General features: G+C 47.2%; 1 protein-coding gene across 1 annotated transcript in view; it reads left to right on the top strand.

Annotated features, from left to right (window-relative positions):
- Positions 1 to 16823, top strand: part of Phactr3 (phosphatase and actin regulator 3) — a 240325-nt gene that overhangs the window by 14173 nt on the left and 209329 nt on the right. The gene's annotated exons all lie outside the window — the stretch shown is intronic.

The following is a 16823-nucleotide window of genomic DNA, read 5'->3' as shown; positions in this document are numbered from 1 at the left end:
TTTTTCTGAGTCTGTGTTATTTCACTTAGTGTAACAATTTCTAGTTCCATCAATTTGCCTGTAAACTTCATGATTTTGTTTTTCTAAACCTCTGAGTAGAACTCCACTGTGGAAATGCACATTTTTATTATCCATTTGTCAGTTGAGGGACCTTTAGATTGTTTCCATCTCTTAGCTATTGTAAAAAGAGCAGCAACAAACATGGTTGCACAAGTGTCTCTGCAATAGGATGAGTCCTTTGGGTATGTGCCAAGGAGCGGTCTAACCGGGTCAAATGGAAGATTGATTTTTAGTTTAAGAGTTCTCCACAGTCCTTTCCATAGTGGTTGCACGAGTTTGCAATCCCACCAGCAGTAAATGTGAATTCTCCTTTCTCCACATCCTCGCCAACATTTGGTGTCATTTATTCTCTTGTTCTTAGCCATTCTGACTGGCGTAAGATGAAATCTTAAAGTGGTTTTGACTTGCATTTTGCTCATTACTAAGGATGTTGGACACTTTTTAAGGTGTTTCTTATCCATTTTTATTTCTTCTTTTGAGCGCTCTTTTCAGATCCATAGCTCGTCTTTTAATTGGGTCATTTGTTTTGTTTTTGAATTCTTTATGTATTCTGGATATTAGTCCTCTATCAGACGTGGAGCTAGTGAAGATTTTTCTCCCACTCTGTGGATTTTCTCTTCACTTGCTTGGTTAAAACAAAAACTTCTTTTGCTGTACAGAAGTTTTTTAGTTTAATGAGGTCCCACTTGTTAACTATTGACCTTATTTCCTGAACACCTGGTGTTCCATTAAGTCCTTTTCTACACCTATATCTTGTAGGTTATTGCCTCTGTTTTCTTGTAACAGTTTCAGGGTTTCAGATTTCACATTGAGGTCTTTGGTTCAATTGGAATTGACTTTTGTGCAGAGTGAAAGAGTCTAATTTCGTTCTTCTATGGGTGGAGATCAGTTTTGCCAGCACCATTTTTTAATGCTGTCTTTCCTCCATGCGTGTTCTTGGCACCTTGTCAAATATCAGATGGATAAAATTGCATGCATTCATGCTTGGGTCTTCTATTTTTTTCATTGGCTCTACATATCTCTTGTGCCAATACTATGCTGTTTCTATGATTATAGTTCTATAATATAGTTTGAGATCTGGCATGGTGATCCCCTAAGCATTGCTCTTTTTCCCAAGATTGCTTTGGCTATTCAGGATCTTTTGTGGTTTGATATGAATTTTAGGATTTTTTTTTCAATTTCTGTGAAGAATGTCATGGGGATTTTGATCAATGTTGCATTGAATCTATATATTACTTTTGGTAGAATGGCCATTTTCACAATATTCTACCAATCCATGAGCACAGGAGGTCCTTCCAGCTCTTCGTGTCTTCTTCAATCTCTTCAAAGGGTTAAAATTTTCCTTGTAAAAGACTTTAATGGCTTTGGTTAGGTTTATTCCTTGATACTTTTAATTTTTTTGAGGCTATTGTGAATGGGATTGTTTCATGAACTTTTTCTCTGATTGCTTGTTATTGACATGTAGAAAGGCTGCTATTTTTTTTGAGGGTTTCTGATAATGCTACATTCTGAACATATGGAGGGTAAAAAATAATTTTTTCCAGAATATTTCAAAGGATGGTGTGAGTATATCATTGTTTGCAAAGTACCTTCACATACTGTTACTGTAGGTCATTTTGTCTCTTAATTAAAGTAAGACACCATATGTCCGTAGTTTTGGCCTGTACTGAAATGGGGGGAAAGAGGGTCCCCTAGAGGGTTCTTAGTCTCATTCATAAAAGAATTGAAGAATGGACCCAAATGGCAGAAAGCGGACAAACTTACAGGGACCTGCATGACTGTGGCTGGTCAGAAGTTCTATGGAGTTCTGTGTTACAAGACAGGATTCCAGGCAGGAAAAAATGCTACCTCATGAACGCACCAGGTATTCTGCCCATCTATTTAGCATAACTTAAGGTGAACCTGCCTTCCTGGGGGTGGTTCTATCACCAGGTAATTGACCAGTGAGATTGGAAAGGTGGGTCCTCCAACAGAGAGACTAGGGATTTTTATAGTCTTGACCAGTTAAAGTTATGGGGCTTTTTTGCTACTCTAACTTTCCCCCCTCTGAAGAGGGGATTTTAGGGGAAACCCTGAAATCTTTTAGAGATGATAAGAGCTCCCAAATACTTTTAACATTTTTGGCCCTTGGAATACAGTATGTTGCTAAGAGGCCCAAGGAAATTTTGACTTTTAGCCAAGAAACTGGATACTTTTGTTTGGGGTCTCTTTACCCTAACTGCCTAGCCAATTCCTACCTCCTATTCTTAAATAGGGAATCGGGACACAGACCGCTCTGGCTTCCTCCATGCTGAACAGGGACGCAGGATGAGGCAACTGGGGTACCCCTTCAGTGGGTCTTACCCCTTCAGTAGGTTTATCTAAAAGGCTCCCAAATTACAGAATGCTTATCTGTAGGGAGAAAAGAAAGTCCTTGACTGGTGCCTAGGAAATGTGATGGAGAAATAAAGACAAGAGTAGTTAGTATTACAAGTTCTAGATAGGGAACTAGAAAAAATTCAGAACTGGGCAAATTTCAAATGTTCATATCAGAGTCCACTGGAATTTCTTGATGAGAGCTTCCAAAAGCATCCCTCTATTGAGTTCCTCCTTATTTTTCTTTTGTCTGCCGACTCGAGAGTCTAGAATGATGGAGTCAGTTCAGGATTTGCTTTCAGGTATTTTGATAGCTGTTGGAGTGGTTAGAATAAGTGTCAGTTCCCTCTCAAAGGCTTTTAGATAGGGGGAGAAAACAAATTTAAGGGCTACTAATTTTTGTAAATTGATTTTGAAACCTGCCACTTTGCTGGCAGTTTTGATTATATCTAGAAGTGTTCTGGTGGAATTTTGGAAATCCGTTATGTATAATATATCATCCGCAAATCAGGTAATTTGACCTCTTTTCCAATTAGTGCCCCTTTAATTTCCTTTTCTTGTCTTATGGCTCTAGCAAGAGCTTCAAGAACTACGTTGAAAAGCAGTGGAGATGATTGACAGCTTTGTCTGGTGCCCAGGTTTAGTGGGAGTGCTTCCAGTTTTTCTCCATTTAGAATGATATTGGCTGTGGGTTTGTTGTATATAGTTTTAATTATGTTGAGGTATGTCCCCTCCAGTTGAATTCCCTCTAGGACTTTTGCTATAAATGCAGGTTGAATTTTGTCAAAGGCCTTGTCTGTATCTATTGAGGTGATTATGTGATTTTTGTCTTTTAGTCTATTTATATGCCTTATTGCATTTATTGACTTATGTATATTGAACAATCCCTGCATCTGTGTAATAAAGCCAACTTGATCATGGTGGATGATCTTTTTGTTGTGTGTCTGTGTGAGCAGAATGTGTTTTGGTCCTTGGGTTGAATATCCTGTAAACATCTGTTAGGTCCATTTGATGTATGATATCATTTAATTTGGATGTTTATCTACTTATTTTTTTTCCAAATGACCTGTGTACTGGAGAAAGTAGGGTATTTAAGTTACCTAATATTACTGAGTTGGGTTTAACAGTGTCTTGAAGTGCAATAGTACTGATTTTATGAAACTAGGTGCACCAGAGTTTGGTGCACATATGTTCACGACTGTTATGTCTTCTTGATCAATTGTTCCTCTTGATCAGAATGTAGTGATCTCCTTTATCTCCTCTGGGTAGTTTAACTTGAAGTCTATGTTGTTGAATATTAGGAAAGCAACTCCTGTTTCTTAGTGCCATTTGTCTGGAGTCTTTTTTCCAATCCTTTCAGTCTAAGATGGTGCCAGTTCTTGGAGGTAAGGAGACTTTCTTGCTAAAATGTATTGATTTTGTTTCTTAGTCCATTCCACTAACCTGTGTCTTTTGATTGGGGAGTTGAGGCCATTGATATTTAGAGTTATTATTGAAAGTTGTGGATTGGTTACTCTAATTTTCTGTTTGTGTTCTTAGTCTCATTTTGTGTTTCTGTGCTTCATACCTTCATTTGTTTTCTTTCTGTAACCTCTTTACTATGGTCATTTTCTCACTGAGTACGGCTAGTCCTTTCTTTATATTGCATCAAGTGTTCTCTGTAGGGCTGGTTTTGTGGACATGAATTCATTCAGCCTATTTGTATCATGGAGGATATTTCTTTCCCATTAGACTGTAATAGGCAGTTTTGCTGGCAAAATATTCTGTGTTGGCATCTGTGGTCATTTAGAACTTGAAATACTTTAGTCCAGGCTCTTCTGGCTTTCATAATTTACACTGAGTAGTCTGCTGTGATTCTGAAGACTTTCCAATTACATGTAACTTATTTTTCTCCAGCAGCTTTCAGTACCCTCTCTTTGGTCAGCACATTTAGTATTTTTACTATGATATGCCATGGGAATTTCTGTTCTGGTCCTGTCTAATTGGTGTTCTGTGTGCTTCTTGTATCTGTATATGTGTCTTTCCTTAACCTAAGAAAGTTTTCTAGGTAAGCTTACTTACCTAAGTTTTCTTCTATAATCCTGTTGACGATCTGGTCAATGCCATTGACCTGAGAGTCTTCTCTTTCCTCTAGGCCTATGATATGAACCTTTTGGTCTTTTCATGATGTCCTCCCATTATGTACATGTTCCATTCTGGTTTTGTTTTTTAATTTTTCACATTCTTTGCGTGAGTCGTCCAGTTCAACTTTGTACTACAGTCTTGATAGTCTGTTTTCCATTTCACTCAATCCACTTGTGAGGCTTCCTCCTACTTCAAACTGGATCATTGAACTTTCCAATTTCATCTTCATTTTGGCTTGAGTTTTCTGCACTATTTCTATCTCTTTTGTGAATTCAGTTTTCAAGTCCTGAACTTTGTCATTTCACTAGTCATATGGTCAGTTTTTCTTCAGCTTCAGCCAGGAGTTTATGCCTGTCCTCTGAGCTCCTTGAGTTTTTTTTGTGTTGTTTAAAGTCACTGAAATCTTTGAACATGTTTATGGTTCTTTTAAGTTTGTCTTTGTCCTGGGGTTCCTCTGGGTAGTTCTTACTGTAGTATATGTCTGTAAGACTGGGCTTTGTATTATCTTGGCTTTTCATACATACATATATATATATATAGGCATTGTGGTTTGGGCATATGAATCTTTTGTTGTGTGTCTGATATGAAATTCTAGCCTGCTTTTGTTTAGTTGAAGTTTGGTTCTGCTTATGTATTTTTTTTATTTTATGTTTTTTTAATTTTATGTGTATGCGTGTATTGCCTGCATGTAGATAACTGCACCTGTGTCGTGCAATGCCCGCAGAGGACAGAAGAGGCTGTTGGATCCTCTGGAACTGGAGTTATGGACAGTTGTTAGCTGCCATGTGGGTGCTGGGATTTGAACCTGGGTCTTCTGCAAGAACAACCAGTGTTCTTAACCTCTGAGCCATCTCTCCAGCCCCCTGTTTATATTGTTTTTTAAAAAATATTTCATTTTTTAATTTTATGTGTGTGAGTGTATTGCCTGCATGTATGTGAGTGCACCCGTGTCATGCAGTGCCCACAGACGTCAGAAGAGGGCTTTGGATACCCTGGAACTGGAGTTACAGATGGTTGTTAGCTGCCACGTGGGTTCTGGGAACTGAAACTGGGTCCTCTGCAAGAACAGCCAGTGCTCTTAACCTCTGTGTCATCTTTCCAGCCCCAGTTCTGTTTATATTGTTGATGAGGCTTGGTTGATTTTTGCTCAGGCATGAATAGTTAGTTGGGGTGTGCTTCAGGTTCTTGCTTTTGATTCTCTTTATTGGTGGCACAGGAGGGTTCCAAGCTGATCAGTGAAGTGCTCTCTGGTAGGGTGAAAGGAAGTCAAGGCTGTGGGTGTCTGGTGGCTGGGTTCTGGCAGGCTAATCAGTAGATTTCAGCTGGGATGAGCAGGAGGGATCCTAGACTCAAGGTGGGAATGGGGACAGCTTGGGGACAGGCAGTGTAGCTGGCCAGGGTATAGGGGAATCAAGATGCAGTGTGCAGGGTCTGATTTAGGGTAATCTGGAGGTTGCAGAAGGATCAGAAAGGAGCCCAGTGCCTCCCCCTCAATCCTAATCCATATTTTCTACTTTTGTTGAGGGAGAAGTATTTAATTTCAGATCAATGCTGAGTCTTTGTCCCTAATTTAGGGGGCCTTAAAAGATTCCCTCATTCTGCCTGCTCCTTTGGGGGCTGTGGGGACAAGCAGGCTAGTGAAGATGGCAGTCCTCCTTGGGAGGGACGCAGTGCAGGTAGGATACTGTGTGTCCTGTGGGTTGTGTCTTAGAGCTTGGATGACCTGGTGGTTCTCACTAGCCATCTTTATCTGTGTTGGACTTTTGTGTTCCTTTTGTTTGACTCATGGGCTGATGTCAGACCTGAGCACATCCCTTTTCCAGGATCACCTATGCTGGGGGAGGGGAGCAGGTTTGTGCAAAGTGGGAGGAGGACCAGGGTTGGTTCCCTGTGTGATCTTGTACAGCTTTGCCCTTCTGAGCCTCACTTCCCTTGTCTATGAGGGATGCTACCAGGATGGACAGAAGGCCTCAGCAAGAGTACATGCACATAGGGTTGCATTACAGCCAAAAACGGGGACCACAGACCTGGTAGTCTGGGACACAAGCCATTTATGTCATACACTGCCAGTGGACTGTGCTCCTTCCTGGAGGTTCTGAGAGAGTCACCACCTGCCTCTCTTGGTGGTTGTCATGATTCAGCACCACTTGCCTGCTGGCTGTGGTTAGTTCCAAAGGTGCCCGAATTCTGAGGTCACAGTCCCCTCAAACCAGTGGTTATAACCAGCCACATGCATCTCATCCATCAGTTCTCTTTCTGGTCCCTCTGTCCCAGCCCTCTCTTCCTCCCCCTAGCCTTCTGAGGGTTCTAGTGACTATGCTGAGCCTGTGGGATCACCTGGGTTGGTCTTCTGTCTTACAGTCACTCAATTATGACCTTGATTCCACCCATCACAACTGTGACTGGTTTAATGTTGAAGAATGCAGGAATCAGGAGAGTTAGGGAGACAGTCACATTCGTCTCTGCTCTGGGCTCAGACCCACAGGTCCCTGTCACCACCCAGTCACTTTCTTCTGCCTGTTCTGTCCTTGTCTCCTGACTGCCTCTTGGCCACTCTGCAGCCAGAGAAGATTTTAGGGAGAGGGGGGACCCAAGGAGGATCTCTTTGACTGGAGACCCTCCTGGGCGGTTCCTCCCAGCATACAACTCCAGCTCCCCCATGTGAGACTCTGAGGACCCCATGTCGCTCACTGCAGTACTGCAGCACCCCCCATCCCTTCTCTCTACTGCCCAGTACCATCACCCTGTCCTAGGTGCACATTGTTCTCAGGATCTTCTCATCCCCCCCCCCAATTCTGGACACATACTGTGTTCACAGTGAGTACACTCTGAATAAACAATGGATGATGAATGGACTGTCAGGGCTTAACAGGTCAGCCACTGAGCCTGGGGCCCTGGGGTCCTCAGGTCCCTGCTTCCTGAATGCAGGAGACATTTTCCTCTTCTGTCATCTCAGGATCTGAAGGGAGCAGAGCCCAGGCCACTGCTATCACAGGACCAGCTGTTCCTTCTACTGGAAGCCCCGGACGCAGTCCCCTAAAACCTGTAGGCTTCTCTTAGGGTGTGGTACGTACACTCAAGGTCCCTCACGTAGTGCAAAGAACCAAGAAGGTAGGAGAACTCTGAACACTGCAGCATGATGCCAGGAGAATCTGCTGGACCCCAAGTGACTGGATCAGAGTGATAACTGAGGGAAGAGTGAGCGCCTTCCCCTGAAGACTGCTAACAGCCCTGGTAGTTGTTCATAAGAGAATGGACACTGGCCATGACACCTACAGGGAACTACAGAGTGATAGCCACCCACTGCATTGCCACAGCAGGTCTGTAGGTACCATGGGAGAGACAGGTCCTGGGAACAGGGATGGTCAAGCATAGGCTGGTGCGAGTTGATTCTTGGGCGTTTTTTGTTTTTTTTTTTTTCCACGGCCACAGAACATATAATGTGCTTTTAAAGTGCCACCCCTAAACCTAGCGTCCTGGATTTCTTTTTTTCTTTATAGACCCACTTGAGACTGTGTAAGCTAGGACTCTGTAAAACACTTAGCTGGCCATGTCTGTCATGGAGGGCTGGGTGTAAATCCCCGCTGTGGTAAACCAGTAAGCTTAGCTGCTGCATATGTAAGCATATAAATCTGGTAAGCACGCTGAAGCGCGTACACAGAGAAAGGACAAAGTGTGGGGTCACAAAGGCCACTATTTAAACCTGAATTATCCTCTTTGAACAGTCGTTAGTTGTGAGCTACACAATGAACATGCCCAGGTCACCAGAGCGGGAGCATAGCTGGGGTCTGGGAGCCCCCCCTCCGGGCTCTGCCTGGTCAGACCCTTGCCATCCTCTCCAAAGGCCCCACCCAGTCTCCTGGCCTGAGTCAGCAGAGTCCTTTCTAGGAGGCCTCTGGGGTCTCCTGGCACCTTCCTGTAGGGTCCTCTTCATGGATCACTGGGTCTCCCCGACCCTCTGGCCTCCTCTTCCCTTCATGCACTGCTTCCGGTCTTTCCACACAGTAGTACCCAGGGCCTGGGCCCTAGCTGTCATCTCAAGGGCCACAGGATAGGGATTTCAGGTTGAAGTAAGGCAGCTGAGGCCAGCAGAGGACAGTTACATAGACTCCTTATATGTGAGCCCTTCACAGCAGGAGCAACTCCAGCCCCTTGTCACAGGAACCCAGACCATCATTGTCCCTACGGAACAAATCTCAGTGCCCCCTGAGCAATATGGTCTGCTTTTGAACTTCTCTTAAATGGGACCAGGCAGAGCTCAGTCTTTTACTGAGTCCCATGAGACCCACTTAGTTACCTTCCCAATTGCTGTGACCAAATACCTGACCAGACTGATAAAAGGAATCTTCTTTGGCTCAGGGTTCAAGGGCATACAGCCCAGCCTGTGGTGACAGGGATCACTATATACATGGACAGCTCAGGAAGTAGAGAGCTAGACTGAAAGTGGGAACAGCCTGTAATCTACAAGGACTTATGGCCCTAAGCCCTCCAGCTGGGCCCCAGGTTCAGAACATTCCACCACCTTCACAAACAGCGCCACCAGCTGAGAAATAAGGGTTCAAACACAGGAGTCTGTGAGGGACATTTTACATTCACGCCATGACAGCCCCTGACCTGTGTCTGGTCCATCTCACGGCCGTGTGGTTGGCATTCGGTGGACACCTAATGCCATAGATGGACAGCTTTGTGCCTGTTCATGTTCTCAGAGGGAAAAATGATCAGAGACTGGTCTTGTGAATGGGATGGATTCAAGAGGCTGGCTATGTGGCGACATTGGCTGTCACACACTTAGTGTGTGCTGCCCAGCAACCCCCTACTTATCCTTCTAGGATTCCTTCAGAATCCTTCTAGATTGCTGCCAGATCTCAATGCCTGGCATGTGGCAGGTGTTTTGTAGGTGCTGGTCACATGAAGGATGTGAATGCCGCTTCCTCCCCAGAACCTCCCTGTGATGGTTGATTTGATTGTCAACTTGACAGAATCTAGAATCACCTAGGAGAGGCACCTCTGTGTGTCTGTGAGGGAGTTTCTGTAATGGATTAGTGGAGAAAGGAAGACCCATCCCATGGGCTGGGATCCCAGATGAAATAAGAAGAAAACGAGTTGAGCACCAGCAGCCATCGCTCTGCCTCCTGACTGGGGGCGGCAATGCGGCCAGCTGCCCCAGGCTCCTGCCACCGTGCCTTCCTTCCCCACCGTGATGGATGGTTCTCCCAAGCTGTGAGCCACAACAAACCCTTTCTCCCTCAAGTTACTCTTGTCACGTGTTTTTTTGGAGATGGCCTGAGAGTTGCCTGATCTGGCCTCTGCCTGATGTAGGGGCTGAGCACTCAGCAGACTGCCTGAGAGTGCCTGGATCCAGCCTCCACGTCGTGACAGATTATTACAGAGTTATACCACTGATCACACAGATTCTCTGTGAGCTGCCCAAGCCTAAGTGGCACATGTAGGATGCAACCTCTACACCTAAGACTCACGGGACATAGAACAAGGGATGGAGAGAACACTAATGCATCATCAGTGAGGCTCCCTCATGCGATGGGGGGGAGGGGGCGGGACCACAAAAGGCCACAAATGGCCAAAATACAGAGAATAGGAGTTGGCAGAGTGTGGGACGGGACTTGCACAGGATTCCTATATTGAGGTCCACCCACCCAGGGATCAGGGACCATTGTGGAAGAGGAGGCGGAAAGATTGGAAGAACCAGGGAGGAGGTGCATGACCATGTGGAAATAAGAGTCCTACAGGCACCTGGGACCCTCCTCATACAAATCTGCAGCAATGGTGTCAGCATGCACGAGACCCATGCACGCTTAGGCAGATTAAAACCCAGCACAGAACTGTGGAAATGAGCAGCAGGCCCCAATCTTGGTTGAATTATTGGCAGCTGATTACTGCCAGGTGAGGAAGAGCTGATCTCAAAGAGAGAGACTTTAGATAGGCTGACTAAACCCTGGCGGATGAACTTGCACTGAGGGACATCTCAGGACACTAATTTTACATAGTAGGCCTTAGTACCAATGACAGAACGTATGAACTCCAGTTGGGGGGAGCCATGGGAGGTGGCAAAGGGGAAGGGGGGTATTAAGATGATTTTCCGTATGAAATACACAAAAATTCAATTAAATTTAAAAAATAATATACTTCCTGACCCCCTCCCCAGCCTTTCCAGGCTCTCTGACCAGCTTCCTGTATCTCTGCAGTGACACTGAACACAGAGTCCTTCATGCAGACTGGGCCTAAGTCATCCTGAGACCAACAGCCGTCAGGGCAGGGCCTGGTGCAGAGTTGGTATTTGACATCTGTTAAGCAAATGGGCATATTGAGTCGGGAGAGATGCTGACAGACAACTTGGTGATTTAGGCAGGCACCAGGAATGGGCTGGCAGTGCGATACAGGACTTTTCCTCTGTCCCATTATGATCATTTGTGAGGCCTGGCATCTACAGTGAGTCACGTACACTCTTCAAGCCATTTAAGAAAACATGATTATTCCATTGCCATCAGTGCACACAATGCCCTTGTTAAGTGACACACCTTTGTAAAAACACTGTCCTCATTAACCCTGCCACTTTGTCCTTCTTTCTGTCCCCTCTCTCTCTCCTCTGAGCATCAAGTCACTGGCTTTCAGGGTGTCTGAAATAACCTGGCTGGTCACTGTCTGTGTCAGATGGGATGTATTAAGGAATCCGGTGCTGGAGGCCAGGACTTGGGCTCCAATCCTACCCCTGCAGGATTCATGGCCCAGATGGAGCATTTATGTACTAGTATCTCATTCCCCACCCCCTTTGCACAAAGGCAGCAGCAGAGTCCTGTGGATTTCATGAACGTGGCATCTGCTGTAGTAGGAACTGTAAACCTCGGGTCGCCGTCAGCATGCCGTAAGAGCTAAGTGGTCAGCTGATGAGACCACTACTCCCAGGCCTCAGTGTCAGACATCTGCTCCCTTTCTAAGGAAGCCAGCGGCTTCAAGTGTAGGCTTTTCATCCCCATGTCACTGTGGAGTCACAGGGTGCTGCTCCATACCCTGCAGGGTAATTCAGGGCAGTTGGCAAGTGTTGCAGGCATTGTTTGATGTGTGTTCTTCACAGAACAATCTGTCTGCTGACTGCCAGAGGCCCCCAAGGCCGGGTTCTCTCTCTTCATTGGTATCCCCACTGCAGGGGAGTGTCCAAGATGGAAATACAGTCACCATCAGGTTCATAGCTTTATGTGGACAGCAGAGAATGGGAACATGGTTCTTGACACAGTACATGGTGTCTCCATCTCTGCTCTGGGTTTTCCATCCTTGCCCAGCTTCTCTGCCTGTTTTCCTGCCACGTTGTCATAGATGCCCCGGCCACCTGGACGAGCAGGGACAGCAAGAAGCATATTGAAATGCAGGTGTGGTACCACACTGAATGCCTATGAGAGTGTCTATGAGCCGTGACTAGAACCCAGCACCAGGGAGGAGCCCCTTCCCTCCACATAAGAGGCTCAGAGTGGGGTGTGGCATCCAGCCAATGGCCACACCCTTGGAAGATGCCAGAACCCAGTCTTGTGTTCAGTCATCTCCACGCAGTTGGGGGAAGCCTGCATGCAGTCTGCTGCCATTCAGAGGGGAGGTGGTGACTGGGAAAGTGAAGGAGTCCCTCCCCCCTTCTTTCTGTCTCATTCTCCATCGCTCTTTTTACAGAGGGTCTCTCTCCCTCTGTAGCCCATGCTGGTTTGAAACTCATTGTGCATTGCAGGTTGACCTGGAGCTGTTAAACCTCCTGAATACTGGATTATAGATATGATCCATGTCCCTTGACTCAAGGAGTGTTTTTTATTGTATATGTGTGTGTGCCTATACTTGTGCGTGGGTGCACATGCGTATGTGGGTACTTGTGTGCATAGGCCTGAGGTTGACATCTAGTGTCATCCTCGGTTGCTCTGAGGCAGCGTCTCTGCCAGAGTTCACTGACTCTGTGATCTAGGTACCTAGCCTGCTCAGGGGATCCCATCCCTGCCAATCAGGCACTAGGATTACAAGCCGGCCATATGGTGTTTGCTGGGGATCCAAACTCCCCGGCCTCAAGCTTGTACCCACTGAGCCATCTCCCGAGCCTGAGGATTTTGCTTTGAAGCAGATTTTTGAAAGCCATAGTTGGAATTGCATTTAGCGCCACCTTTGGTGGTTTTATGAGCAGATCCCTAGGTAGAGACCTGAAAGTGAAGGGAGCCAATTTCAAAGTCAAGGAGACACCCCCACCTGGCTGAACTTGGGGTACAGTTTGGCTTGGTGGCCAGCAGAGGGCAGGGCTGGCCTCCCGCTCATCCAGCTGCCTTCCAGAGGTGATTGTCTTGATTCTTTGCTGTAGTTCTGGAGTTCTAGGTATTTCTTCCCTCTATCCCTCTTTGACTGGTTCCCTGAGAGTTTGGCTGAAGGGGGCAACTGGAGTTCTTTTTAGGTATCTGAAGTTTGCTGCTACCACTGAACTGGACGGACTTGTGGACTGGCAGAATAGGTATAACTGAGCTCACTCTACAAATGGGGGAAACAGACCCAGCGAAGGGTTGCACAGCTGTGTGAATGTTGGACCAGAACATGTCTGTCCTGCCCCTGTGGCTTGTGCCCTTACCACCACTCATCCTGATGGCGCAGACACCCCCATGGTATTAGAGGAAGGCAGCGGAATCTCGTGTGCCCACTCTAAACATCCCCCTCTTTTGCACCCTTTCCCCTTCTCTGATCCTCCCACCCAGAGAATGGCATCCCACCCACCGACTGTCACTACTAGACTCAATGGTTACTCTAAATCCCCCACCAGTCTAGTTAACCATCCGAACATCAGATTGGGCTTCTCTCCTCCTCCTACCCTCCCCGTATCCAATCTGTCTCAAGCCAACTTGCTCACCTCCTCTGCCTCCTCCAGACTGGCCCCAGCCACTGCCATGCCCCTCCTGCCTGCTTGCCAGCCTCCTAATCCACTTCCCCTTGCCCTACCAACAGCAGCCAGAGGATCCTTTGGAGACCCACTTCTGCCTCCAGTGGATTTGCTGCATCCTTAGAACAAAAGAAAAACTCCGAGGATGCTGAACACTGGGGCTGGGCTCTAGAAGGATGCAGGGCACTGAGTGGGCCTTGCAAGGATCCAGGACACTGACTGAGCCGGGCCCTGACCCTCTGCAGTGCTGTTCTTTCTGCAACAATGGCACAGCTCCATGCTGCCCTTCCTGGTCTTTGCCCAGGCTCTCCTACTGCCTGGGTGCACCCCATATGACCTTGGCTGGTGTTTTCTTTGTACCTCTGTCCTCTGCATGTCACTTCTTCAGAGGCCTCTTGCCCTCATTGATTGATTGATTGCTTATGAGTTAACCCTGTGTTCTCTGCGGGTCCTGAAGCTCCACAAAACCAATGATCTTGTTTTGTTCATTGGTCTTTTCCTGGGAAATCACTGGTTTGGGCCCAGAGTAGGTGCTCATGAAATCTTTGGATGGGTGGATGTGTCTTTGTATCTCCATTTTCTGTAAGAAGACAGCAAGCTTTAGAGACATGGGTGGGGATTGGTCTTCCCGTGGGCCTTTTCTTACCACTCCTGTGTGTGTGCACCCCTGTGTGTGTGTGCACTCTTGTGTGTGTGTTCACTCTTGTGTGTGCACTCCTGTGTGTGTGCACCCCTGTGTGTGCACTCTTGTGTGTGTATTCACTCTTGTGTGTGCACTCGTGTGTGTGCACTCCTGTGTGTGTGCACCCCTGTGTGTGTGTGCACTCGTGTGTGTATTCACTCTTGTGTGTGCACCCCTGTGTGTGTGTGCACTCTTGTGTGTGTATTCACTCTTGTGTGTGCACTCGTGTGTGTGCACCCCTGTGTGTGTGCACTCTTGTGTGTGTTCACTCTTGTGTGTGCACTCCTGTGTGTGTGTGCACTCTTGTGTGTGTATTCACTCTTGTGTGTGCACCCCTGTGTGTGTGTGCACTCGTGTGTGTGTTCACTCTTGTGTGTGCACTCCTGTGTGTGTGCACACAAGTGCACACTCACTTCTGTGTGTGCACCTTTTTGTGTGCACACTTCTCTGTATTTGTGGGTTCCTTTGTGTGTGTGAGCTCCCGTGTGTGCTCCTGTGTGGGTGTACTTTGTATTTCTGTGCAGCTATGTGGGTGTGAGCTCCTGTGCGGGCAATCCTACATGTGTGCATCTCCTCCAGTGTATGCATTCCTATGTGCAAACACCTCTGTGTGTGTGTGTGTGTGTGTGTGCACGTACACACACTTATACCTGTGCTTCATGGAGGTGCCCCTGGACTGATTGCCCTGAGACTGCTTGGCCGTTTCCCATCCCTCATGACAACAACACTGGTCTTCAGGTTACTGTGAGTGGGGAAACAGCTCTGGTTTTCTGACCCTGGACTAACCCCACTGTTGTCCTCTGAGGGAACGTCCATCTGATTGAGTGGGACCAGGCAGGTGAGGGTCCCCAGCAGGTGAGAGGGGCCACCCAAGCTTCAGATCCAAGCTCAAAGGACACCTTTATGCACATTACTGAAATAAATGGCAAGCATAAAGCTCATTCATGTTACATATACAGTCATGAAACCATTGCCATAGTCCAAATTTATGTCACTTGAACATGTCTAGCATTTCCTCTAGCACTGGCCACTTAGCAGTCTCCCCTGTCCTGCCCCCTACCTGCATCTTACCCCCAAGGCTTCATTCTGATTCTGTGAACATTTCCTCACAATAGGGTCACAGGATATATGGCCTTTTGTGACTGGCTCCTCTCACAAATGGGACATTTCTTAAAACCCTTCATGTGGTGGTCTTCCTGGCCACTTCATTACTCTGTTTTGTTTACAGACAGGGTCTTGGTATATAGCCCAGGTTAGCTTCAAACTCCTACAAGCCTCCTGTCTCAGCCTCCTGAGTGCAGGGATTATAGGCATGAGCTACCACCTGGGCTCTTCGTTCCTTTCTATAGCTGAGCTCTGTTCCACAGTTTGGATGAACCATATGGAGTTCACCCACCATTGCTCAATGGGTGTCTGGGCTGCTTGTGCTGTCTGGCCATCATGTAGTCTTGTCTCCTGTAGGGTCTGGGCTTCCCATCCATTTTGTTCTGGCCAGAATCTTGTAGAGGGAGGGAAAGACGGGGCTGGACTCTCACGCCAACACCCTGGGGTTATTTGAGGCCGGAAACTCCTTGGATGGGTGTGGTCAGATTCTCAGTGCTTGGGCCAATCATGGACTGAAGACGACCTACTTCAAAAGCTAAAGGCTCACCTACCTGTCATGTACCCAAAGCACTTTATTATTTTCTGTTGAACAGTAGAGGTGGTGTTACTAGATTTGAATTTTATAAACCTTTTTATTATGGAACCTCAGCTGTCCATACCATGCTAGGTACTCTGGGATCCAGAAAGCATCCCGCACCCTCTTCCTCCCTCTTCCTCTGGAAGGGAGGAGACCCTGAAGCCAGGGTGGTGCCTTCTCCAGGCAACTCCAGGCCTATCCTGGCAGTGGGTCTCACAGGCGGTCCTCTTGTCCTACGTCGTCTTGTAGGGTTGGTGATGATGGTGGGGACCTCATCAACCAGGCTGGGTGACAAAGCACAGTCCCTGCCCCTACTCCAACCCCTTATTTGGTTTTCTTACACTTCCCCACCCCTGGGGAGGGGAATTTCCTGTGCTCCTGCCTAGTACCTCTGAAAAATGTGAGAATTGCCTATTAGCACCTTGGGGGGACACCTCAGCTAGTGGCAGCCCTAGGGTGTCCCCTTGTGGGCCTGGTCTCCCCAAGCTTCCTCAAAGGCTGTCTAGGAGAAGAGCCCAGGAAGTCACCTGTGCCTTGCTCAGTGGCTGAGGACCCCAGAGGGGAAGGGGATGGTGCACCACAGTCTCTGTCCAGGTATTGTGAGTGTAAAGTCTGGGACTGCATCTTTTCCACCAGGGAGATGAGGGGGGACTCACCACCGCCACCAACCCTAAGAGGATGGGCCTGTGAGACCCACTGCCTGGGGCTGGCGCTGCCTGGAGATTTGCCTCCAGGAGAGGCACCGCCCTGGCCTCAGGGTCCCCTCCCTTCCAGCGGAGGGTGAGGAAGAGGGGCGGGATACTTTCTGGATCCAAGAGCACCGGGCATGGTATGGGTGGCTCATCACCCAGGATTAAGTCCCTATCTCCCCCTGGCCCTGTGCAGTCCAGGTATTGAGACTCCTCCCCGTAACCACTCATTTTCACTCCCAGATCCGTGACGTCATGCTCCTCGCGTGGCATGATGGGAGAATCCTAATGTTTTCCAACAGATGCTCCAAGAACAGCTTTCAG

The sequence above is a fragment of the Nannospalax galili genome, unplaced genomic scaffold, assembly GCF_000622305.1.
Source record: "Nannospalax galili isolate Female #2095 unplaced genomic scaffold, S.galili_v1.0 scaffold231, whole genome shotgun sequence".
NCBI classification, from domain to species: domain Eukaryota; kingdom Metazoa; phylum Chordata; class Mammalia; order Rodentia; family Spalacidae; genus Nannospalax; species Nannospalax galili.
This window is presented reverse-complemented; position numbering and strand designations above follow the sequence as displayed.